This window comes from Felis catus, chromosome B3 (genome assembly GCF_018350175.1).
Source record: "Felis catus isolate Fca126 chromosome B3, F.catus_Fca126_mat1.0, whole genome shotgun sequence".
In the NCBI taxonomy this organism is placed as follows: Eukaryota; Metazoa; Chordata; class Mammalia; order Carnivora; family Felidae; genus Felis; species Felis catus.
In genome coordinates this window covers 81,409,675-81,434,908 of record NC_058373.1, presented here as the reverse complement: position 1 = coordinate 81,434,908, position 25,234 = coordinate 81,409,675, and the positions used below count along the sequence as shown (strand labels likewise).

At 41.5% G+C, this 25,234-nt stretch overlaps 1 long non-coding RNA gene across 1 annotated transcript in view; it reads left to right on the top strand.

Annotated features, from left to right (window-relative positions):
* The first annotated feature begins 1,663 nt into the window (after positions 1-1,663).
* The window catches only part of LOC109500799, a 54,651-nt gene continuing 31,080 nt past the window's right edge, over positions 1,664-25,234 (top strand). Inside the window, exons 1-4 of the long non-coding RNA XR_006599495.1 lie at positions 1,664-1,796; positions 6,927-7,097; positions 14,250-14,310; positions 22,305-22,487. This is a non-coding gene — a long non-coding RNA (uncharacterized LOC109500799). The remainder of the gene's footprint in view (positions 1,797-6,926; positions 7,098-14,249; positions 14,311-22,304; positions 22,488-25,234) is intronic.

The following is a 25,234-nucleotide window of genomic DNA, read 5'->3' as shown; positions in this document are numbered from 1 at the left end:
AATTATAGTTCTGTTTAGTCTTCAGTTCACAAGGATAAATGATCAAGGAAAATATCTGGTCTTGACACAGAGAAATGTTCTTTGAAACTTATTTGTTGAATTTGTGTCCTTATGTGACATATGAGATTTATAAAATCAAACATTTCTCTGTCTTAAAGAAGAATATTATGCCAAGAGCCTTCAATTAAAAAACCATCTCAGGAAAAGTAGAGATAAAATTAATTAATTGTGCTAGCCATTCTGCTCTGAAGATAATTGGCAGGACTTCAAGAATTAATTAGAATAATATTAATAAAACAGAATTATTAAACTACAACTAGTACTTTTATATCTTATAAACCATTCCTAGTAAAGAAAGGTATTTGGTCCAGTTCAGTGAGCAAACAAATTCTCTCAATGTTTCTAAGTACTGTATATACTGTGTCAAAATTCCCTGAGAACCATGGCACTTCTTGGGTCATTGTTCTTCTTGCCTGCCAATACATTCCAAAACATACCATGCAAAAGATCCCAGGGTGTGGAAATAATAAGTAATCTTCTCGGTTTCTAGTACAAAGCTAGTTGTTCTGGGAATAAAATGTACCATTACCGAATCTCCAAGCGGGAAAACTCAATCAAACTGCAGTAAAAGTATAGCGTAAAATTGGCGGCAAAGTAAACCCTTAACTTTAATACAGCTGACAAACAGCTGCTGACCACCCACGGAGACAATCACAGAATCCCCCACAATCCATTACCTCTGTCAAGTGAATTTACTTTACTACTAAGGAGCAGAAGCTATAAATTTTCCTTTAAATGTGCTGCCGTAGCAAATCTGTGATCAGAAAATGCCAACAACATTGCTTTGGTAACAGCATTGGCTCTCCCATCTGACACCACTACAATTCCAGGAAAGCCTTTCTAGAATGGCCTTAGTCAGAAACAGACAGCGACCATTTCAATAATATAAAAGTATCAAATCATTTCCAACTAAAAAGAAAAATATTATAGTCTTGAAAGTCCAGATAATGAGCCATCTGGAATCTCAGTGGGGACTTACTCTTCATTATAACAGAAGATCATGGAAGCACAGAAGACAAAGGCACCTGCATGGCCTTCCAGTGGAATGGCCAACCCCACACTGAGATCACTTATGTGCTCTTCATGGCAGATAATCCCACTGGCTGAGAGGCTTTTGCAAGGTACTTCATCACAGCTTAGGTCAAATGGATAGTTGTTCGTATGAATCGAAAACTTCTCTGTAACACTTCCCTTGATTCTCACTTTTTGTTTTTTGGAGGAAGTAGAGGAAGTCCAACTCTCTTCTCCATTAAGGTTCTGTATGAAATTGATGACTACTATGATGTCTTCTTTAGGCCTTATCTCTTCAATCCAAATAGACAAATGCTATTGGATGTTTCCATTGGGTTAAACAGAAGGGATTAGAAAATGAGCCAGATGCAGTAGCACACACACATATATTAAACTTAATTCATTAGGATGACTGCTATACCCACAGTATTTTTTTTTCTTTTTCTCATAGCAACATAAGCTTTTTCTCAACACAGTCTTATATGAAACACAACAGATGAATCAGACTGGAGCAGAGCTGCTATGGCTGAAATGAAATGGAGGCTGAGAGCCTCACCTACTTGGCTTCCCTCTCTGCTCTCCAGAAGCTCTAGAAAAAGCCCTGCGGAGCCTCTGGGTCCTAAGCAACACAGTGTAAACACTGCTGCTCTAGAACTTCAGAGAAGAATGAAAGTAATCTGCTGGTCAGATGCAGAGTGTTGGGCAGTGAAGGTTATAAAGAACAGGTAATGGAAAATCACCCTAAAATAGGGGGTACTGCAAAGGCTGAATTGGTGGGGCATCTCTAGCAAAGGCAGGGAAGCCTGGCATTCCAGCTGCACTGAGGGAGCCATTAGTGCTGAGAGAGCGCATGAGACAGTGATGTGAGCCGAAGCCAAAAAAGAGCCTGTGAACAGAGGGAGGAAGACTTTGAATGTTATGCTAAGGAAACTGCACTTTTCCTAAATGAAAAAGCCATTGGAAGCTTTTAGGTTTTTACCTTTTAGGGGAGTGATATGGGAAGATTTGTGCTTTAGAAAGGTAGGTAGTGGTGATAAGGAGTTTATACCACAGATTGGAACAGATATGAAAATGAGGTTGTTGTACTAGGTGAGATGATGAGAGCTCACTGGAAGGGCATTTTGAAGATATATTTAAATTTTTTTAATGTTTATTTATTTTTGAGAGGGGGGGCAGAGAGAGACAGAGTTACATAATCCAAAGCAGACTTCAGGCTCTGAGCTGTCAGCACAGAGCCCCATGCTGGGCTTGAACTCACGAACCATGAGATCATGAGCTGAGCCAAAGTCGGATGCTTAACTGACTGAGCCACCCAGATGCCCCTGAAGATAGATTTAATAGAAACTGCTGGCTGGTGGATTAAAGGAGCATGATTCCAAGATCATGCTAAAATCTCTTGTTTATTCATTCAATTAACAAACATACTGAGAAACTGTCATGTGCCAGGCACAATTTGAGATGAGTGATGAATAAAAACAGTTATGCCTTCAAGAACGTGACAGTCTGTTCAGATGAGACAGAAACATAATTAAGCAATTAAGTAGAACAAGGTATTACTGCAGAGCTGTGTACATGATGGCAAAAGACCACAAAGGAGCGAGAGGTAAATGCACGTATGGCTTTCTCTGTTCTATTCCACCCGCCTTCTAGCATGCCTGTCTGCACATTAGGGACTGGAGAACTAAAGTCTACACTTCCCAGTTGCCTTGCAGTTTGATTTCCCCACACATATTTACCCTCTAGAAAGACCTAAAGGGTTATTTATTTATTTTCATAGAGAGAAACAGAGAGAGAGAGAGAGAGAGAGAGAGAGAGCGAGCGAGCGAGCATGAGTGTGCTCTAGCAGGGAAGGGTTGAAAGAGAGGGAGGGGGAGTCAGAGAGAGAGAGAGAGAATCCCAAGCCAGCTCCATGCTATCAATGTAGAGCCCAACACAGGGCTCAATCTCACAACCCTGAGATCATGACCCTGAGCTGAAATCAAGATTTTCACCGACTGAGCCATCCAGGTGTCCCTACTCTCTGGAAAGAGAATGTGTGTGTAAACACCCCAAGAAGGAGGCCACATGGTACTGCTTCTATTGTTTATAATGATAAGCAGTTGTGGAGGTTTCTGATTTTTCAGTGGCAGTGGTGCCAGCATCTAGTCCCCATCTTCCCAGGTCCCATGCTGATATGGACCCTGGCAGAGGCAGTGTGGACCTAGAGCTAAGAATTGTGGTGGCACTTTCCTTACTTTCTGGTGTCTGGATCACAACAGAGGCACCCATCCCCTGATGGGCAACTTGTGCAGTGTTAGTCTAGGAGTCCCAATTAGAAACTCAGCCTAGAGCTGAGTTCCTCTAGCCCTTCTAGTAATTTTATGAGCAATTATTCCTCCCTACTCGGCCTTTTTTTTTTTTAAGCTAGCTGAATAGATCATTGGCTACAATAAATTCCTAACTATATCAAAGAGATATTTAATATAGTCTGGAGGTTGTCAGAGAAGTCTTCCAGGAGAAGATAAAGCTTGGATGAATTTTTTTTTAAGTTTATTTATTTATTTGAGAGAGAGAGAGCAAGCACGTGGGCAGGTGGGGAAGACAGAGAGAGAAGGAAAGGGAGAATCCCAAGCAGGCTCCACGATCCATGGAGCTCTATGGAGTCTGACGTGGGGCTCTATCTCACAACCATGAGATCATGATCTGAGCCCAAATCAAGAAGAATTAGACACTCAACGAATTGAGCCACCCAGGCACCCCAAAGCTTGGATGAATCTTAATTTGGTCTAACAGAAAACCAGGAAAAGATGTTCCAGGCAAAGCCAGGAAGGTAAGGGAGATAATGATGTGCTCAGAGAACTGCACAGAATTTACAAAGGGGAATGCTACGAGATGAAGATAGAAAGGCAGAGAGATGCATTCATGAGAGCCTCATGTCAGGCTAAGCAATTTGAATTTTTTTCATAGGAGTTATTGGAAATTGTAAGCAAAAAAAAATAATATAAGCAGATTTGTATGCTAAAAAGACATCTCTGTAGAATTGTGAAGCGCAGATTGGCACAGCTAGAGAGTAAAGTGAGGAAACTGCATCAGGAGGGAATTGCAATAATCCTGGCAAGAAATATTGAATACTGAGAGATTAGCCAAGAGACAGACAGCAGGAGTGGAGTGGTGGGGACAGATTTTAGAAGCAGGAAGTAGAATCTCTGAGATTTCATGACCATCTAAATATAGACTAATAGGAGCAAAAATGTGTTGTTGAGAGTGACACTCCATTTTCCAGTTTTGGCAACAGGTAGATGATGGTACCATTTAAAAAGACATGGAATAAGGAAAGAGCAGTGTGTTTGGTGAAAAAGATTAAGAGTTCAAGTTGGGCATGATAAATTTAGTGAGTCTGTAGCACAACTAAGTAAAATTATAAGTAGACCTTGGAAGAGATGAGTTTATAAGTCAGAGTTCAGTCTGAGAGTCCTCCCCCATAAGGGGACACTGAATGCTTGGGTAGACTGCAGGAGAGTGTGCAGCCTGAAAAGGAGGAGGGCTGATGACAAGAGTCCTGGAGGCAACCACCATTTATAAGGTAACCATGGGGAAAAGAGGAAAATATTGGGCTAGAGAGATCAGAGAATGAAAAGAAAATGGTGTCTTGGAAGGCCATGGGAGAGACGTGAAGGAAGAAAAAATGGTCCAGTGCCAGAGGTCCAAGGGAGGCCAGTACAAGTATGTGAGCACACACCCGTGCACACACGCATGCATGCACACATACACATACTGGTATTTGCAAGGCCTAATCAAAAGCAGTTTAATGAAAGAGTTGAACAATGCATTTGGCAGAGGGGAATAAACAAGCACTAGGGTTAGGGAGAACAAACATATCAAAGGATATTTATTTTCTCAAGAAACTTCAATGTGAAAGGAAACTAGATAAACTAGTTGCTAGGAGAAGACACAAATATGAAAGTTTTATGTGCATTTTAGATTAGAATGACTTATAATAACATACAATTATTGAGAACATGCTGTATGCCAGGACTGTTCTAAGTGTTTCACATGTACTCCTTCATACAACCACCTTATGAGATAGTTACCAGTATCCTCCCTATTTTATAGAAGAGGAAATCGAGCAAGGGTAAGGTGAAGTAACTTGTCCAGTGCCACAGAGTCAGGAAGCAGGAGCACCAGGGTCCATACCTGACGATTCTGGGTACAGGGCTACATGTGTAACCACTGTGTTTTCCTGCCTCCACATCTAGAAGATGAGCAGAAGCAGCAGAGAGGGGAAGGTTAAATATGCAGAGAATGTGGCATTCTTGAGGAGCCCAGACAAGATAGAGCCCTTAGGTGGGAGACAAGAGTGAGGATGAGTATAAATGAAGAAGAGTTGTAGCTACGGGGTCGAAAAGCAGATGTCTGTGCCAGACCTCCATCTTTTTCTGTCCGGTAGGAGGTTAAGAACATCTACTCAGTGTGCGAGAAGACATGGTAAGAGGGGCCCTCAGTATGAGAAGGGAAGGGGTGAGATAACTGCTAGGCAGAGAAGAGATGGTGGTTTTGAGGGACAACTGAAAGGTTGTTCAGCTGCGATGGGTGCTGGTTTTTACTCTCCTCATTTTGCCTGGTGTGTGATTTTATCGAACCGAACTCCTTTTGGAGCAACAGAAACTGGGAGTTTATGAGCAGGAGGGAAAGGTAAGGAAATTAATGATATAGAAAGAAAAAGAAACATCAATTTATTTAATGAACATTAAATAGTAATTACTATGTGCCAAGCACTGTTATAAACATTTTAAAATATTAACTCATGTAAAAATTATCATTCATAGCAATCACTTCCACTTATTGTTCTCTTTATGAGCTAAAAGCTTTTTTAAATTTCATGCAAGTCTCACAACCTCCCTATTCTCCTAGTCAAGGAAAGTGGGTTCAGACACATTAATTCACCCAAGCGGTGATTTAGCAAGTGGTAGAGCCAGGCTTTGAACCTATGTCTGCATCTCCAGAACCTATGTTTCCCACCACTACACTACATCTTCTCTGTACAGAATGAGAAAATAAATCAGGTGTGTAGGCTGGATACAGGACATAAAGCCAAAAAGGGATAATCGTTTGGCTGAAAATGGAGGAGCATAGGGGTGGAGGTCTCAGGGTGTTTCAAGGACAAATAGAAGGAGAATAAATTGAAAGGTTAGACATTTGGGGTCAAAGATTGATATTCCAGAGTTTGTGATTTCAAAGGTAAAGCAAGAGCCACAGGTCTAAACTGAGGGTGCCAGCCTAAGGTCCTGGATGAATGCAGGGTCTGGAACATGGGTCTGGAAACGAGAGCAAGGAGGTATAAATAGGAACCAGGTGCCAGGAGGCTCAGGGAAGAAAGGATTTTTACAAGAAGATGAAGAACTAGGGGGTTGGAAGAACTGTTGGGGGACTAGGGACATACTAGCCAATCTGTCCTCCTACCCCTCTTTCATATCCCCACCTATCCTTATCACTACAGTAAAGTTAAGTGATGAATTCTCCACAACTCAGATGAAGTCAACTATGAAAAGCTGGCACACAGACACAAAATTGTCCTGTGTCAGCCACAGGAAGAGCAAGAATTTGGTGTAACCCGATCGAGGGTATGTATGTATTTAATACATGTTTATTGCACTCCTATTCTATGCCAATAAATTCTTCAGAACTTTTAAGAATCCTGCATTTAACAGAAAATAAGCAAGTAAAACAAGGCATAGGGTTTCAAGTACTATGGAGATAAGTACAAGCTGGTTAAAGGGTGTAGGGAGTAAGGGGGTGGGGAGGGTGTGCATATTGCCTTTTGTACAGAGCAACTAGGGAAGGCCTCACCAAAAGGTGACATTTATACAACCTTGCAGATTTCAAAGAGAAGACATGAACATGCAAAGGGTCTAAGGTGAGAACATGCTTGGTGTGTTCAACGAATATCAAGAAGGCCAGTGCGGCTGCAGCTGAATGAGCAGAGTGGAATAGTAGGAGAGGAGGTCAGGATAGGAGCAGAGCACCTGGGTCCTTAAAAAACATTGGAGGTATGTTTTTTTGTTTCGTTTTGTTTTGTTTTGTTTTTAGCAGAGGATTAACAAGATCTGACTCATATTATCAAAGGCTCACTCTCACTACTGTACGTCAGTTTGTGTGTGGGAGTGGTTATGAAGGAAAAAATACCATGTAAGAGGCTATTGAAATTAGCCAGGTGAGAGACAACAGAGGACTGGACCTGGGAGCTACCAACGAAGTTGGTGAGAAGTACTTGGATTCGACACATATTCTGAAAGTAGAAATGGCAGATTTTGTTGTTGCATGTGATTGGCAGCCTTTGTCATGGCCCCCAACAATTCCTACCTCGCCTCGACTATGGGCGGGGCCTAATGATTTACCTCTAATGAAAAGAATGTGGCAAAGTGATGATATGTCAATTACAAGATTAGGTTACAAAATTTGACTCCTGTCTAGTTGCCCTCGCTAGCTCTCTCTCTGGCTAACTCTGGGGAAAGTCAGATGGCACACTGTGATCTTCACTTCGAGAGGTCCATGTGGCATGGAACTGTTGTCTCTAACTAACAGCTAGCAAGGACATGAGGCCTGCTAATAGCCACATGAGTGAGCTTGAAAGTGGTCCTCCATAGTCAAGCCTTGAGATGACTGCTGCCTTGGCCGACACCCTGACTAAAGCCATGTAAGGGACTAAACCTGGAGATAGCCAAGCTACAGAAACTCAAGTATAATGATTTGTTGTACAGCAATAGAGAACTAGTATAGATTGGATATGGGATTTAAGAGAAAGAGAATAGCTGATGATGACTCCAAGGGTTTTGGCCTGTGCAACTGGCATCTGGAGTTGCCATTTACTGAAGGAGGAGTAGGTTTAAACGGAGGGGAGAAAGCAGGCATGTTCTGAATGGGTTATATTTAAGATGCCTATTCAATGGAGATCATGAATATGCAGTTGTATATTCAAGTCTGGAATTTAAAGAAGAGATATGGGCTGTTAAAGCCTTTTGCCCATTTTTTTTTGTATTGCTTTGTCTTTTTCTTATCATTTATGAGAGTTAGTTACATAATATAGATAGAGGTCCTTTGTCAGATATATGCATTATAATTTTCTTCCACTCTGTGGCTTACCTTTTCACTCTCTGAATAGTGTCTTGATTTACAGTCTAAAATTAAAAAAAAAAATTGTTTTAAGTTTATTTATTTATTTTGAGAGAAAGAGAGAACACAAATGGGGTAGGGGCAGAGAGGGAGGGAGAAAGAATCCTAAGCAGGCTCCATACTGTCAGCACAGAGCCCTACATGGGGCTTGAACTCACAATCCCTGAGATAATGACCTGAGATGAGATCAAGAGTCAGACCTTAACTGACTGAGCCACCCAGGCACCTTTAAAAATTTTTTTTTAGATTTACAGTCTAAATTTTTTTAATTTTATTTACTTTTTAGAGAGAGAGAGGAGAACAGAGAGAGGAGAGAGACAATCCCAAACAGGCCTCATGTTGTCAACTTAGAGCCCAACTTGGGGCTCCATCCCATGAAATATAAGATCATGACCTGAGCCGAAATCAAGAGTCCAATGCTCAACCATCCAGTTGCCCCTGCAGTCTAAATTTTTAATGGAGCTTGACTTTCCATGTTTCTTGATATGCTTAGCACATTTTATGTTCTGTTTAAGAAATCTTTTCCCACCCCCTGGTCATGAAGATATTTAGAAATAGAAATCTGAAGACCATCAGTGTACTGGATAAGATCACCTATGGAACGACTGTAGAAAGAGAAGAAATCTTGGATTCAGGCCCAGGGCATGCCCATGCTTAGAAAATGAAGGAGTGAGGGGAATCAGCAGATGAGACTGAGAAAGAATAGATGGTCAGTCACATAGCAGAAGACAGCTGAACCAGAGTGGAGTCTCAGAAGTTCTTAGGTGAAGTCATTAACACTGCCATATCCTGCTGTAAGTGGAAAAGGCAGAGACTCAGAGAGGATCACTGGAGTTGGCAAGAGTGGAGTCCAGTGGATAAGCACTAAGACCAGTGGATAAGCAAGGAGAATAAGTGTGTGTTGGGGGAAGGGACCTCTAAAGTCTGATTGGAGCAGAATGGGAAAAGAAGTGAAGACAAATACAAACCACTCTTCTGAGGAACTTGGCTGCAGAAGAGAAAAGAAAAACAGGATGGCAGCTGGAATGAGGTGTACAGATGTGGAATCAAAGAAGGATTTTTTTTTCCATGGAAGATGGTATAGCATATGTGTAAGAGCTACTATGTGGCCAGCTAGTGAGAAAGAAGGAGGACAGAATGGTTTCAGCAGGGGAGCCACGTCCTTGAGTCAGCAAGAGGAGACGGGATCTGGTGCACAAATGCAGAGGACGGTCATGGATGCAGCAGGCTCATAGGTGCGGTTGTGCAAGCAGATGCAGGGCCTTTGCTGACTGCTTTGGTTTTCTCAGTGAAGTAAGAAGCAAGGCCATCAGCCAAAAGGGGAGCAGGGGAAAGTTTGTGATTGTAAAGAAATATAGCAGAGTGGTTGAGTCCAGACTGCAAGCCAGGCCATCTGGGCTCACATCCCAGCTCTCCCATCTAACAACTGTGTGACCTTGGGCAACTTACTTAATCTCTCTGTTTCCTCAGGTGCCACATTTATGAAATGCAGATAACAACTGTATCTATCTCATAGGGTTGCTATGACGACTAAAGGAATTAACACACATAAAGCAAAGTTTTACTTGTATTATAGACAGCATTGAGTTTCTGGACCTTTACAGAACTAGTCAGTCATGGACCATATGAAGTCACCAAAGTGATGCCACAGGCATGTAGGCCTTTCCCTGAAGCACATATTAGTTTGTCTCCCATGCAGATCAGAGGAAAGAGAGGCTTCAGACAACTTGGCAGAATGCATGTTTTCAACTCTAGCAGTATGTTACAATCTTCTAGGGAGGTTAACAAAACTATCAGTACATGGGCCCCCCCTTCAGAGATTCCACCTGATCTGATCTAGGATGGAGCCTATGCTAGTACTTAGGAAAAGCTCCATCCATGGATGTAGGGTATAGCTAGGGTTGGGAAGTGTGGGCCTGCTAGGTACACACATGCTATGGAGGTGGTTTAATAACAATTGATCTATTAAATATCCTATTCAGCCAATAAACTGACTCCACATCTACAAGGCAACTTTCTAGATTTATTTTGGTTTTCTCAATGTTTTCTCCATAAGAGGATGGTGTTCTAGTTGGCCAATCAGATGTAAAGTTCAAGTGGCAGTCACCTTCTCATTATAAATGACTAAAGTGACTTTGTTGTCATATGCAGTGGTGTGACTTTCTGAGGGCACAGACAACACTGTTTCTGGACTAAAAAACAGAAGGCTCTGGCCATGGACCAAGAGAAGTCACTTAGGAGATGCTATCTTCTCAGGCTGATCTGTGGGCACAGCTTCTCAGATCTTTCCCTGGAGACGCTCCCAACTGTTAGAAACTGAGCAGCCAGATTTGAACGCCACTTTCAGAAAAGTGAAAGCAGAGAACACTGGTTCTGCTCTCATACCTATGATTTTGGCAGAAACATGACATAATTTTTCACAGTATACAGCCATGGTTCCTAGCGTACAGCCCATTGCCTGTATCAGAACCCCCTGCTAAACAATATCTATGAAATGCATATAGCAATTGTATCTACTTCATAGGGTTGCTGGAGGTAGGGCTGGAAATCTACGTTCTAACGGGCTTTCTGGGAAAATATTATGCATGACAAAGTAAAGGAAATCTAGACAGTCGCACTGAGTTTTACTTGCCACGAAGAAAATACATGAACGACTGAAATAGTGAGTGAGAACTTACAATCCACTGGTTCTTTCTCCACCCTGAGGGGCACTACCCAAAAGGCAAACTCTTAATATTTTTATTTTTATTCTTTTGGAGGTTATTATCTCCACTGGATAATTTATTAGAAAATATTAAGAAATATTTCTATTTCTTAACTTATCAAATAAAGCATTTTTATTGACTCCCTGATACATAAGAGAATGATTTTGTTTATACTAACGCATTCCTCTCTCCTCTTCTCAATGTTTAAATTTCTTTTTTTCTTTAGATTTTCTATTAATGACCATTATGACATTAAGTAATATTCAAAACTCTATTTCTTCCTACATAAAAATTGGCATCCTTTTTTGACTCCCTACCCTTCCAATTTCTTTCCTTACATCAGGTATATTTTGACTCTTACATTAATAGATTCTTCAATAGATAGATCTTCAACACATATATCTGTTTCCCTCCACCCCTCACTGCCATTTTTGGTCCCACTGCCCATCCCTGCTTTCCACAAGATCTGTTGACTCTTAGCCCAAAGCCTTCTCCACTGGGCAGATGGCTCCCTTGTCCCCTGCCCCTGGTGCTAGGCTATCACCTTTACCTGCCTCTATTGGTCAATTCACTGTCAACCACTTTCCACCTTCCAGAAACATGTTGAAGTCTCTTTCTTCTGTGAACCTTAGTTCCATTCTCTTCTCTGGTATGGGTTTATTCCTTTTGGTACTTCTCTACTTTCATTTTGGTTGGAGCTGGGGAGTAATGGCAGGCAAAAGGCGCACCTTGGCCATCTCTATAAAATCTATGTCCCGGAACTCACTCTACTGGACAACGGACTGTGTGGTCCTTTTTGTTTTGTATCTCAGTTCCAAGTCCCTCTTAATTAATTTAATTGTTCTGTTTTTTCTTATTTGAAGATTATTCTTGATAGAATATGCATTAAGCAATTTTTCTTTCCTCTGTCATCAGTCTATAACATGTTATTCTTCTTACATTACACTCTTCTAAAATCTACCTTCTTGCAATTGAAAGCATTTCTTCACATACCTCAGCTCATCCTATCCATAATTCTTGGATGTTTATTCCACTCTTGGGTATGTAGCCTCGGCCATACTTCAACCTCTCCTTTCATTTTGAATCTAACTTAAAAAAAAAAAAAAGTAAAATCTCCTTTTCAAAAGTAAGTAAAAATAAAAGATTGAATATCTCGTTTCCAAAGACAGCAACTCTGCTGCTCTATAAGCCAGTGCCTAAGGGAGTTGGCTTTCAAACTTCTAGTCCTCTGTGGTATGAATGTGTATAGCTTTGTGGTTAAGATGTCACCTTTGTAATAGGACTGACTGTATTCAAATCCTGCCCTGCCACTTGCTTGGTGTGCTATCTCTAGTACGATACCCCACATGGCAGAACTTAGTGAACCATTCTCCAAATCCTTTCCTCTTTCTTCCTGGAGATATGACTAGACTCCATTTCCTAGCCTCCTTTGCAGTTAGGAGTAACCACAGGATTGAGTTCTGGCCCCTGAAAAGTAGGCGGAAATTCTGGCCCACAAAAACCTCAGAATTCTCCATTATCTCAATCACCCTGGCTGCTGGACTGCTATGAATATCCAGGGCAACCTTGGAAGCCATGTGTTGAAGACACCCGGGCCTCCATGCATGGAGTAGAAACTTCACCCCACCCTCCACCAGGTGCTATCAATGGAACTTTACACGATTAAGAAATAAGTTTTATGTGATTAAGCAATCAGCTTCTCTTTGGCTAGTCCAATGAGATTTAAAGTTTACATTACAGCACTTTGTTTTACCCTAACCAATATACTTCTCTAAACTTCACTTACCTCTTCAGGATAATTCTAGCACCTACCTTCAATACTGCTGTTAAGAGGATTAAAAGAGAAGCAATGAATACAAAGTATGCTAATGTACAGGGCCTGGCAAAAAGTAAATGTGCAAAAAAGGTTCCTTTCTATTATTCTGTGAAGCCTGTTGGTAATTACTGCTGCCTGTTATGTTTGATATAATAGGAGGTTCTCACACACATTAAAATGCCCATTCCTTGCTGCCTGAAATTCCACCATTCCTTGGTGGAAATGTCTTGTAAGTCAATGTCTTCCCCTTTAAAGAGTAACTTTCTTACCTCTAATTATAAAATAAACATGTTTATATGTTTAATGAAAAAAATATATATATATATAATACAGAACTTATAAAGAAAAAACTATTGATCATCTATAATCCTATCATCCAGAGATAATCATCGCTAGCATTTTAGCATATACCCTTCTAAATCTTTATCAATTATTATCGGTATGCATATATGTAATACACATACATGTATATAGTCAAATCAGGGATAATACTAAACATATAGTTGCTTTTTTCACCTAACATTTTATTTTGAACAGTGTCCTATGTGTTCACATATACTTTGAAAAGATAATGTTTGATGGGTGCATATGGGTGTACAGAAACTTATTTAACTATCGTATGAATATATCACACTTTATCTAACCATTCTTTTTATGTAGCATATTTTTGCTGCTTCTGTCAGGATAAATATTCTATGTGGAATAAACCTCCTTGTGTATAAAAACTTTGCCTCTCTATTTGCCTTTTCGGCTTTTATTTTCCTTTATTTGGACTTTTAAAAATAATATTTGACCCCAAAATGATGCAATAAATGATACTTACTTTATCTTGATTTATGTTTTATCTTTACTATTCCTTTTTTTTTCTTGTGGTTTTAAAAGGAAAAATGCCCTGGAAAAGCCCACAGATCTTTCTCTGAAGGTTTCATGTTGAAAATGTTTATCAGATTGTTTTATTTGCAGAAAGAAAAGACGAGGCTGTATTTAAATTTGTGAAAGTTAGAGGCAAAAGGTGTTCTCAGAGGGGGAAAGGGACAGGAAATGGAAGATTCAAGATAAAATCTCTGACTATCTCACAATTTACACATAAAGGGATGGCTCCTCTTGTTGTCCCAACCAGCACGCAGATGAGCTACTATATTTCCTTTTATATTCAGTCAGATGCAAAAAGAACATGAAGCGTTAACAAGCAAGGATCTTGCTTAATTGATTTTTGCTGAGCACATAGATAGCATTAACAATAAGAGGAAACAATAGTTATCGATGAAACATAATCCTAGCACTGGACCTCCTGTTTATTGAAAGGCTGGGTCAGTGTCTGTAGATAAATTAATAATGATTCCAGCTTCCTCTGTCTCTGGAGCCAAATCAATGCCCACTCTTCAGATCAAGGAGATGCAATGTTTCTCTACCACATGTATCTTGGCAAAATGGTTGAAAAGATGTAGGAATACAGTTTGCATCCTTCTTGGAAGGTTTCTATCAATTTCAATTTGATATTCCCACAGCTGGAGTGAGCCACGTGAGTCCACAACTGGTGTGGCATGAGCAGCAGAGTTGTTATCTAAGGTAAATGGTCTTCTATCTCATTTGCATCTACTTCCAAATTGTTATCTTTCCTCTTGGGTGAAGGTCTAGTCACAGATATTTATTGAAATGACTCTGTCACTCTGTTTCCCCTCAGGCTTCTATCAACGTGTAACATTAAAATGACAGACACACATCTGCCTTTCTAAGTGTCTTCACACAAGGAATGGTCATTCTCAATAACATCCTCTTCAAATAAAAAGGGCAACAATATGAGGTACAATCAGGGACCCAGCAGGAAACAGATGGCGCACTCAAATTAGGATAATTCAGGGAGGATTTACTGGAGGGACTATTTACAAAGGAGTAGGCAGGGTGGAGGCAAACCACAAGTGATAGAATGATACTCCAAGTCTAGTAAACAGTGGGGCAGTGAGCATCCCTAGGTCTGAGAGACCAGATCCAGACCCAGAAAGGATAGAATCATATGGAAATGATAGAGGGATGCAGCCAGAGGGGGCAAAGAAGGTGAACCTGTGGGGAAGGAGTCCAAGAAATAAACTCCAGGACTTCCCTCTCCTGGGTTCCTGCTGGGATTTGCATTGGGAGAACCCAACCAGAAGCCTGATTGTGGAAAAGCCCATACAAGTCAGTCTTTCAGGTTAGTGAGTGGGAGAGAAGAGGGAAGGTGAGGAAAGTACATGGAGATCCATGGAAGATCGCCAGCAGAGGGGGAAAGACCAAGGGTTCGGCTTGCATGTGCCAACATGAGACATCTATTGTATATCCAGAGGAGGTGTCAGATAGACAGCTGCATCTATGACTGAGCTGGAAATATATACTCAGGACCCAGCACACAGATGCTTCTTCAATTTTTTAAATATTTTTTTATTTTTTTAAATATAATTTATTGTCAAATTGGCTTCCATACTACACCCAACAAGTATCATCCCAACAAGTTGCTCATCCCAACAAGTATCCTCCTCCCTGCCCATCACCCACTTTCCCCTCTCCCCCACCCCCCATCTACCCTTATTTTGTCCTCAGTCCTTAAGGGTCTCCTATGGTTTTCCTCCTTCCCTCTCTGTAACTTTTGTTTCCCCTTCCCCTCCCCCGTGGTCTTCTGTTAAGTTTCTCAAGATCCATATATGAGTGGAAACATATGGTATCTGTCTTTCTTTGCCTGGCTTATTTCACTTAGCAAAATACCCTCTAGTTCCATCCACATTGCTGCAAATGGCCAGATTTCATTCTTTCTCATTGCCAAGTCATATTCCATTGTATATATAAACCACATCTTCTTTGTCCATTCATCAGTGGATGGACTAGGTTCTTTCCATAATTTGGCTATTGTTGAAAATGCTGCTATAAACATTGGGGCACAAGTGCCCCTATGCATTAGCACTCCTGTATCCTTTGGGTAGATTCCTAGCAGTGTTATTGCTGGGTCATAGGGTAGTTCTATTTTTAATTTTGGATGAACCTCCACACTGTTTTCCAGAGAGGCTGCACCAGTTTGCATTCCCACCAACAATGCAATAGGGTTCTCATTTCTCCACATCCTCACCAATACCTATAGTATACTGATCTGTCCATTTTAGCCACCCTGACCGATGTGAGATTACATCTCATTGTAGTTTTGATTTGTATTTCCCTGATGATGAGTGACGTTGAGCATCTTTTCATGTGTCTGATGGCCACCTGGATGTCTCCTTTGGAAGAGCGTCCATTCATGTCTTCTGCCCATTTCTTCATTGGATTCTTTGTTTTTCGGGTGTGGAGTTTGGTGAGTTCTTTATAGATACTAGATACTAGTCCTTTATCTGATATGTCATTTGCAAATATCTTTTCCCATTCCATCAGTTGCCTTTTAGTTTTGTTGACTGTTCTCTTCATAGCGCAGAAGCTATTTATCTGGATGAGGTCCCAATAGTTCATTTTTTGCTTTTAATTCCCTTGCTTTTGGAAATGTGTCAAGTAAGAAATTGCTGCGGCTGAGGTCAAAGAGGTTTTTTTTCCTGCTTTCTCCTCTAGAGTTTTGATGGTTTCCTGTCTCACATTCAGGTCCTTCATCCTTTTGGAGTTTATTTTTGTGAATGGTGTAAGAAAGTGGTCTAATTTCATTCTTCTGCATGTTACTCTCCAGTTCTCCCAGCACCATTTGTTAAAGAGATTCTCTTTTGTCCATTGGATACTCTTGCCTGTTTTGTCAAAGATTAGTTGGCCATACTTTTGTGGGTCCAATTCTGGGGTCTCAATTCTATTCCATTGGTCTATGTGCCTATTTTTGTGCCAATACCATACTGTCTTGATTATAGCTTTGTAGTAGAGGCTAAAGTCTGGGATTGTGATACCTCCTGCATTGATTTCCTTCTTCAATATTACTTTGGCTATTCGGGGGTCTTTTGTGGTTCCATACAAATTTTAGGGTTGTTTGTTCTAGCTTTGAGAAGAATGCTGGTGCGGCAAGGTCAGCAGTGCAGTGTGCAGCAGGAAAAGATGGTCCTTTAAATTCGCAGGTTTAGAGAAAACACATGGCCTGGCAACTTGAGGGACAGTAAGAAATGAAAATGAAATAGGTCAGCTTGTGTTCATGGCTTAGTATTGCATTTTAAGTAAAACACAAAATCATACTCTTTTTTTTTTTCCTTGTGGTCCAGCATCTTAACTGGTGGATTACTCCAGATCAGCCAGGGGATGCATTTGGGGGATGAGGTCAGCATGTGACACATGCTGCCTCCTTTACAGGTTCATTGAGAGCCAGTTCAGTCCTTCCAACCATGGTCATTCCTTAGCTCATGAGGAAGGAACAGCCCAGCGTCATTTCCTCCATCCAAATATGGCTGCAATGCCTGATCCCACACAACCACAGGCATCTTCCCAGGGGTCCGAAGTCAAGGAAATCTCCGGAATGCGTGGACGTTACGAGTTTGGCTCCAGAACACTCTTCTCAGGACTAATAGCCTGACTTGATGACACAGGAAACACCACAAATGCAGGGCAGGTCCAACCCTGTTTACACCATTCCCCAGGGCCTGTGAGCCTCAGGTCACTGACCTCACCTCCAGTTGCTCAACTGGGACAGGAAGTTTGGGCCATAGGGTAGAGAGGGCCAGGCTCTGTGCAGAGAGAATGCTCATAATGCTGTTCTGTGCTCGTACACAGATGCTTCTTAAAGCCTTAAAACTGAAGGTGATCACGAAGGGGTGAGGGGAGACAAAGGACCATGGGCAGAGATCTAAATGGCTCCCAGCTAAGAGTGTGGACAGAAAGGAAAGCTCAAGAGTGATGAAGCATGGAGGGCAGGTGAGCAAAAAGTGAGCACGCAAGTCAGGGAGGGACCAAGTGGCAGAGTCATAGGTGGCCCATGGGTTGACTTGGAAGAAACATGAGCCCTGGCACCCCTGGGGGCCTCACCATGTTGCAGTGGGACCTGGGGGACCAGGGCCTGACTGTAGAGCACCTCAGAGAGAATGAGAGAACAGGAGCAGGATGCTGGAGACTGAGTGTGAGCAACCCTCGTGAGGAGTTTGTGCTGTGAAGAGGGGGAAAGAAACGGGAGTGAGCACTCACAGGGAAAGTCGAGTCCAGAAACAGTTGAGTCTTTTCAGAAGGGAGAAATAACATTAGGTGTTTATGCTGGTGGGAATAATCCAGGGGAAAGAGCAAAAATGATGGCAGAGCAGAGAGAGAGAGACTACGGCAACGCAGGGCACACAGGCCCCTACAAAAGAGGGCAGTTGCCACTCAGCTCCAGCTAATAGTTGCCAGTTCCCTGGCTTCTCAAGAGAAACCAGAAAATGACCTTCTTTTCTTTCTTTCTTTTTTTAAAACATAGAGTCTGATATTTAAATGTTGGCAATTAATTAAAAAAAATTTTTTAACTCTCTGAAGTCCAAACAAAACTCATCTGTAGGCTGCCAGTTGGCAACCTCTCTTATATGGCGAAGTTGTATTCCTTCCACAGCTACCAGGCACAGCCTCCTGTTTTAGAGACCTCTGAAGGACAATGGCAGTTTGATCTCTAAAATCTTTGAACTTGTGAGTGTCCCCACGGTGGTGGTGGACCAGGGTGGCTAATGATACAGTCATTGTCTCCGTCGTAAAGGGCAACGGAACTGAGGTTGCCAGAGCTGGATGTACAGCCTATACTTAAGTCCTCACAGTTAATACTTAGGCTTCACATATGCCCTTTACCTCCTCCCATCTCCTCCTTACTAAGGAAACTTACTATTATCTGCAGGCCAATGCAAATAAAGGTCACCAAGAGACACTTTCGAGCCAAACACTGAAAGCTGGCATGGTAGAAGGGCTGATTGTTTGTAGGCTCCTGGCTAATAAAAGAAATGCCAATCAAAGGGGCCTTCTGCCTGGTTTGAAACTCAGGAGTCCTAGCTGTCAGATAGCCTGAAGCAGAACAGCACTTGGATTTCCAAGGGTGCCCACCACCTGCACAGAAAAACTGCAGAGCCTGTGAATTGATGGTCCTTCACTGGCCCAGGGAGGGCACAGGGGCAGTCAGGCAGGGAAGAAGGAGTGCCAAGTTCAGTCATATACTGCCTTCCTCCAGAAGTGGGAGTGAGGAAGAAAACCACCTTGGGTGGACTGCTGCATTTTTATACACACAAAACTGTTCCGTATAACAAGGTTTAAAATCCTCCACCTCTTTTGGAGTGCCTGGGTGTCTGAGTAGGTTAAAGGTCTGACTCTTTAGTCAGGCTCAGGTGGTAATCTCACGGTTCATGGGTTCAAGCCCTATGTAGGGCTCTGCACTGACAGTGCAGAACTTTCCTGGGATTCTGGGATTCTCTCTCTTCCTCTCTCCCTCTGTCCCTCCTTTCCTCTCTCTCTCTCTCTCTCTCTCTCTCTCTCTCTCTCTCTCTCGTCCCTCCTTTCCTCTCTCTCTCTCTCTCTCAAAATAAATAAGTAAATAAAAAATAATAATAAAGTTTAAAATCCTACACCTCTCCAATTTTCATCATGTGAATAAAAGCATTAAAAATGCCTCTCAGTGGGGGTGCCTAGGTGGCTCAGTCCATTAAGAGTTCGACTTCGGCTCAGATCATGATCTCATGGTTTATGAGGTCAGGCCCCGCATTGGGCTCTGCTGATAGATCAGAGCTTGGAGCCTGCTTCATATTCTGTGTCCCCCCCTCTCTCTGTCCCTCTCCCACTCGTGCTCTGTCTCTCTCTCAGAAGTAAATAAACATTAAAAAATGCTTCTCAGGGGCTGCCCAGAACACCATCCTTACTTCTGGCACTGCCAAGGCTATAGGCAAGGCCATCCCTAAACTGAATGGAAAGCCCACCCACATGGCCTTCTGTGTCCCCACCAGCAATGTATCAGTTGTGATCTGATGTGCTGCCTGGAGAAAGCTTTCAAATACAATGACATCAACAAGATGGTGAAGCAGGCATCGGAGGGCCCCCTCAAGGGCATTCTGGGCTAAACCGAGGACCAGGTTTGTCTCCTGCAACACCCACTCTTCCACGTTCAATGCTGGGGCTGGCATTGCTCTCAATAACCACTTTGTGAGGTTCATTTCCTGGCATGACAGTGAATTTGGCTACAGTAACTGGGTGGTGGACCTTATGGTCTACATGGCCTCCAAGGAGTAACAGCCCTTGGACCACCAGCCCCAGCAAGAGCAGGAGGAAGACAAAGGTCCTCAGCTGCTAGGGAGCCCTTGCCCCAGCTCAACCCCCAACACACTGAGGATCTCCCGACCTCCACAGTTTCCATCCCAGGCCCCCTGAAGAAGAGGAGGGGCTTGAGGAGCCCTACCTTGTCATTTACCATCAATAAAGTATCCAGCCAAAAAAAAAAAAAATTGAAATGCTTCTCAGGTCACAGTGCCAATTTCCCCTAGTGGTGTCTGCTTCCACCTGGAAGTGGAATATCAGTCCCAGAAAAACTGTATTTGAAATGATTTCCTCCTTTTTAAGAATGAATCACCAAAAGTCCAGTTGGGACAGAAATAGCTCTCATCTCTGAAACATTCTGCTGTCACTGATCTTCCAATTCAGTCTATGGAGGGCAAGCTGGGAAAATGTTCCAAGTATCCTGCCACAGTGTTAAGCTCTAAAGCACACCTGTTTCCCCCTCCATCCTGCTAAAACTTGCCCAGGGCAGGCAAGGAAGGGTAAACAGGGCTTGAGAGGAGGCTGAAGAGAAGAGAGAAAGTTATCTGTCAAAAACGCTTAAATGTCTTCACCAGGAAGGCTAAAATTGTTCTCCTGCTCTAAGTGAAAAGGAAACTGGGGGAATATTTATCCAGAGTTCATTGGTAGGGGACGACTCTGGGAAACCAACAGTGTGGCAAGCACGGTGTTTCAATCTCTCCAAATTCCCACATAAAAAGAGAACAAGATAGCAAAACTGTGGACAACACTTATAACAAAACTAGGTGACAAGGTGTCCCCATGAACCCCAAAATATAAGTGGGTGGAGACAACCCAACCTCACAAGACCTGGCTGGTGGCCCATCTGTACAGGAGGAAGAAGGAAGCAATGGGACTTCTCATTTATGGACCCAGGAACAGAAAACCCATACTATGGAAATAGGGAGGACCAAATTGAGAACAGCAGCTGAAATTGGGCGGTTGTGCTCTCTCCAATAGCAAGCTAGTGAATCAGGTCTCCTTTCTAGCACTCCGCCCAAATTGCAGACAAGCGATTGGAGTGCAGTGAAAACCAGGCAGAACAGGGAAACAGAGACAACGGAAAGAGACAATTCAGACCAAAGTCAGGGAGAGAAACAGAGCCAAGAAAGTTGAGAGAGAAGGCTGCCATATATTTGAGCACTAGGCTAAAACAACTAGAGAGGGGGCTCTGTGAAATAAGAAATGTTTCATGGAACCCCTGCCCCTTCTAAAGTTCAGAAAAGCTAATGTCACTAAGAAATATGCTACAGGGAAGTATCAAAGTAGATAACAGACCAAGTTATTATAAGGAAAAAGAAAATAAGGAACTGAATAGCATCCCACAGGCAAAGAAAGCATGTCAGAAAGACCCGTCCACAACACAGAACAAAATTGTAATCTAATACTTCACAATGAGTTCAGAGACATTAGGAAACTGATAGAAGACTTGAAAAAAAAAATCAAAATTAGAAAAACTTGGAAATGAGGTGACAGAACTCCTACAAATTGGAAATACAAAATCCTTTCAAGAATGAAGAGTAAACATGAAGGAACATGAGAGAAAATACACACAACAGATAATATCCTAAGAGAAACAAAATGTACAAAAGAGAAATCTCTTAAAAATCAAAAAGTAATGAAGAAAGAAATTTTTAGAAAGATTCAAAAGAAAATGAGTAACATTAAAGATATTCAGGGGCACCTGGGTGGCTCAGTTGGTTAAGTGTCCGACTTCAGCTTAGGTCATGATCTCATGGTTCGTGAGTTTAAGCTCTGCGTCAGGCTCTGTGCTGACAGCTCTGTGCTGACAGCCTGCTTTGGATTCTGTGTCTCCCTCTCTCTGCCCTTCTCCTGCTTGCACTCTGTCTCTCTCTCTCTCAAAAATAAATAAGCATTTAAAAAATTAAAAAAAAATAAAGGTATGCAATGGAGCTCGAATGTACTGATAGGATTCCCTGTAAAAGAAACACCAAAGTAAGGGAATAGAACACATACAGTAAAACCTTGGATTGTGAGGAACTTGTTCTGTGAGTGTTCTGCAAGATGAGCAAATATATCTAATAAATTTTAACTTGATAAGCGAGCAATGTTTACTCGCTACGAGTAGTATGGGTGGCATCATGTGATGCCAAATGTCACATGATCACAACTGAGCCAATGATTCGTCCCACCCCCACCCCGACCACCTCTTTGCAGAACTGGAGGTGATCACCTCGCATGCTCAAATGCTTGGTCTTAGGCCACAAAGTTTGGCAGAAATCAGTGATTTTTCAGAACGTTGGAAGGTGCCCACAACTGGCGCTAGTGTACTTTTTGTCACTTCAAACCACCTATGGACAGTCCTTTGCTTTTCCATACAAGAGTGAGCTTAGGAATGTTTTGCTTCATTCTAGGTCAGGCTGCCTGCACATATAGACCCTTTCCTGTGCTGCCTTATTGCCATTAAATACAGCATATGACAAGATTTTATTAATACTGTACTGTGGTCAACATCTGTTAGTGATAGTGAAAGTCATCCTACACAATAATCCACCTCTCCCTTGACTCCCTCACACTAGCTGCGAAGGTATTCAAAGGTAAGTGCAGGTTAATTTGTTTTTCTTTATATTTTGTATTTTCTTTATTATTCTGTATTATATTACAGAATTGTAATCATTTTTATATGCATAATTTTGGGTTGTGGAACAAATCATCTGAATTTCCATTATTTCTTATGGGGAAATTTGCTGTGATATACAAGTGCTTTGGGTTACAAGCATGTTTCCAGAATGAATTATGTCAAACCAAGGTTTTACTGTACTAAAAACTGTAACTCAAGAAAAACTTTTTAAAAATTATAAAATACACACACACACACACACACACACATACACACACATACACACACACATATAATTTGACCACTATGGAGCCATCCTGGGAAGAGAAGAGAAGGGACAGGAAGAGAAATTTTGCCTGGGCATGTAGAAAAGAACAAGTGAATTACAAGGGAAAGAAAATTAGATTGTTATTAGTTTTTTTTTTCCATAGCAATGCTTTTTCCCAGAAGGAAATGACGTAACATATTTAAGATGCTCAAAGAATGAGCCAAAGATTTAATATCTAGTAAAACTTGTTTTTGAGTACAAAGGGCACAAACTTATCAATATACAAGGACACAGGGACTATTATTCCCAAGAACCTTTCCTGAGAAATGGGCTTCAGACAACCAGGATGAGTAGGGTGATATTGACATAGGATACTTTGCCTGTGGCCCAAAAGTTACATACTATCTATATAAACAATTAGAAAAAGTACAGCTATTAAAAACTAGGGAAGAGAGCAGATGCAAAATATATGCACATGTGTTTATGTGTCTACACACCTGTGCCTTTTTCAAGCTCAGTCTACTGAAAAGGCCTAGAAACAAAAGACTGATCCAGTAGCAAGGACATCCCTAGTACCACATATAGTTTTAAGATATAATTTCTCACTTAAAAAAAAAAACCTTATTAGAGAAATTGTGGATCCCAGGCATGACACAGAAAGTATACAAGACAAGCTGGAACATCCTACCATAACAGAAAGCAAGGAAGGTATCAATGACTACTTGGGTCACATTAAAAGGACTCAGGAGCTACCTTGAAGAGGCTTCCACTGATCAAATATGTGGTCATTTGAGCTTTAGCAATTATAATAAATGCAATGTATTTAAACCTATAAACATATTTAAATCCATGAGTTCTTAAATAATCTTTGAAAAGAGGAATTAGTCGCCTCTCAAGTGCTAGTTCCTGAGAATTGGCAAATAAAAGGAACGAATGAAACATTTAACTTTCTCTCCCTGCATGAGCAATACCACTGATTAATCAACAGTAAATGAAGTATTTCTTTTTAAGTGTATTCCAACTAATAAATGGGAAAAATTATAGAATAAGAATAACATCATTTTGTGGGGCACCTGGGTGGCGCAGTCGGTTAAGCGTCCGACTTCAGCCAGGTCACGATCTCGCGGTCCGTGAGTTCGAGCCCCGCGTCAGGCTCTGGGCTGATGGCTCGGAGCCTGGAGCCTGTTTCCGATTCTGTGTCTCCCTCTCTCTCTGCCCCTCCCCCGTTCATGCTCTGTCTCTCTCTGTCCCAAAAATAAATAAAAAACGTTGAAAAAAAAATTTAAAAAAAGAATAAGAATAACATCATTTTGTTAATCTAATGAAAAGATGTAGATATTAAGCCTCAAAGCTGTTCCTATCATAAAAAGAGAGACAACCTGATACCATGTGCCTCCTACCATCTAGCCAAACACGATCTAGAATCTTGTCAAAGGGAGAAAACATGAGTCTGCTCCATTGTCTGCACCCAGCTGCCAATTTCCAAGAAATACATAGGACAGAGCAACATACTGTAATGCGCCAAGAGGCTACAAACAGCTAAATCCAGACTTGGAGAAATTCTAAAGGACAAATGGCCTAGATTCTTCCACACAAATTTAGAGGAAAGGTGATAGAGAGGGATTCTATAAGTTAAAAGAAACTTAAAGATCTATCAAATTTTAAAAGTGAGCAAGACTAAATGATAGTGCTAAGAATGCATATATGCATATATAAAAATACAGCAAAGTGATTATGACAAAAAGTCAGGATCAGGTTACTTTTGTGAGGAAGGTGGAACTTTTGGGTAGGAGTATTGTCCAGTATCTCCAGGGAAAGAGAACCAATAGGATATATACAGATATAAAAGGATGGTTATTATAGGAATTGGCTCACATGACTGGGGAGGCCAAGAAGTCCCATAATGTGCCATGCGCAAGCCAGAAAACCAGGAAAGCCAATGGTGGAATCCAGTCCAAGTCTGAAGGTCTGAGAATCAGGGGTGTCTGATGGTATAAGTCCTGGGCTGAGTCCAAAAACCTGAGAATCAGGAGCACCAATGTCTGAGGGCAGGAAAACATGGATATCTCAGCTCAAGCAGAGTGAATTTATCCTTCCTTTTCTGCCTTTCCAGGCCCTGTATGGATTGGATAATTCCAATCTGCATTGTTAAGGGCAATCTTCTTTACTCAGTCTGATGAAAATATTAGTTTCTTCCAGAGGCACCTGCATAGACATACCCAGGAATAATGTTTTACCAACTATACAGACATTTCTTAGCCCAGTCAAGTCGACACATAAAATTAGCCATCATGGTGGGTGATAAAGTTGTAATTCTTGACTTGGCACTTTCAAGAATGTTCATCTCAGAATAACTCAGAATACCTCACCTCAGAATAACTCAGAATAATTGTTTTGTGTTGTTTTCTGTATCTGCATTTTATAATAATAATAATAATAATAATATCATATTATTA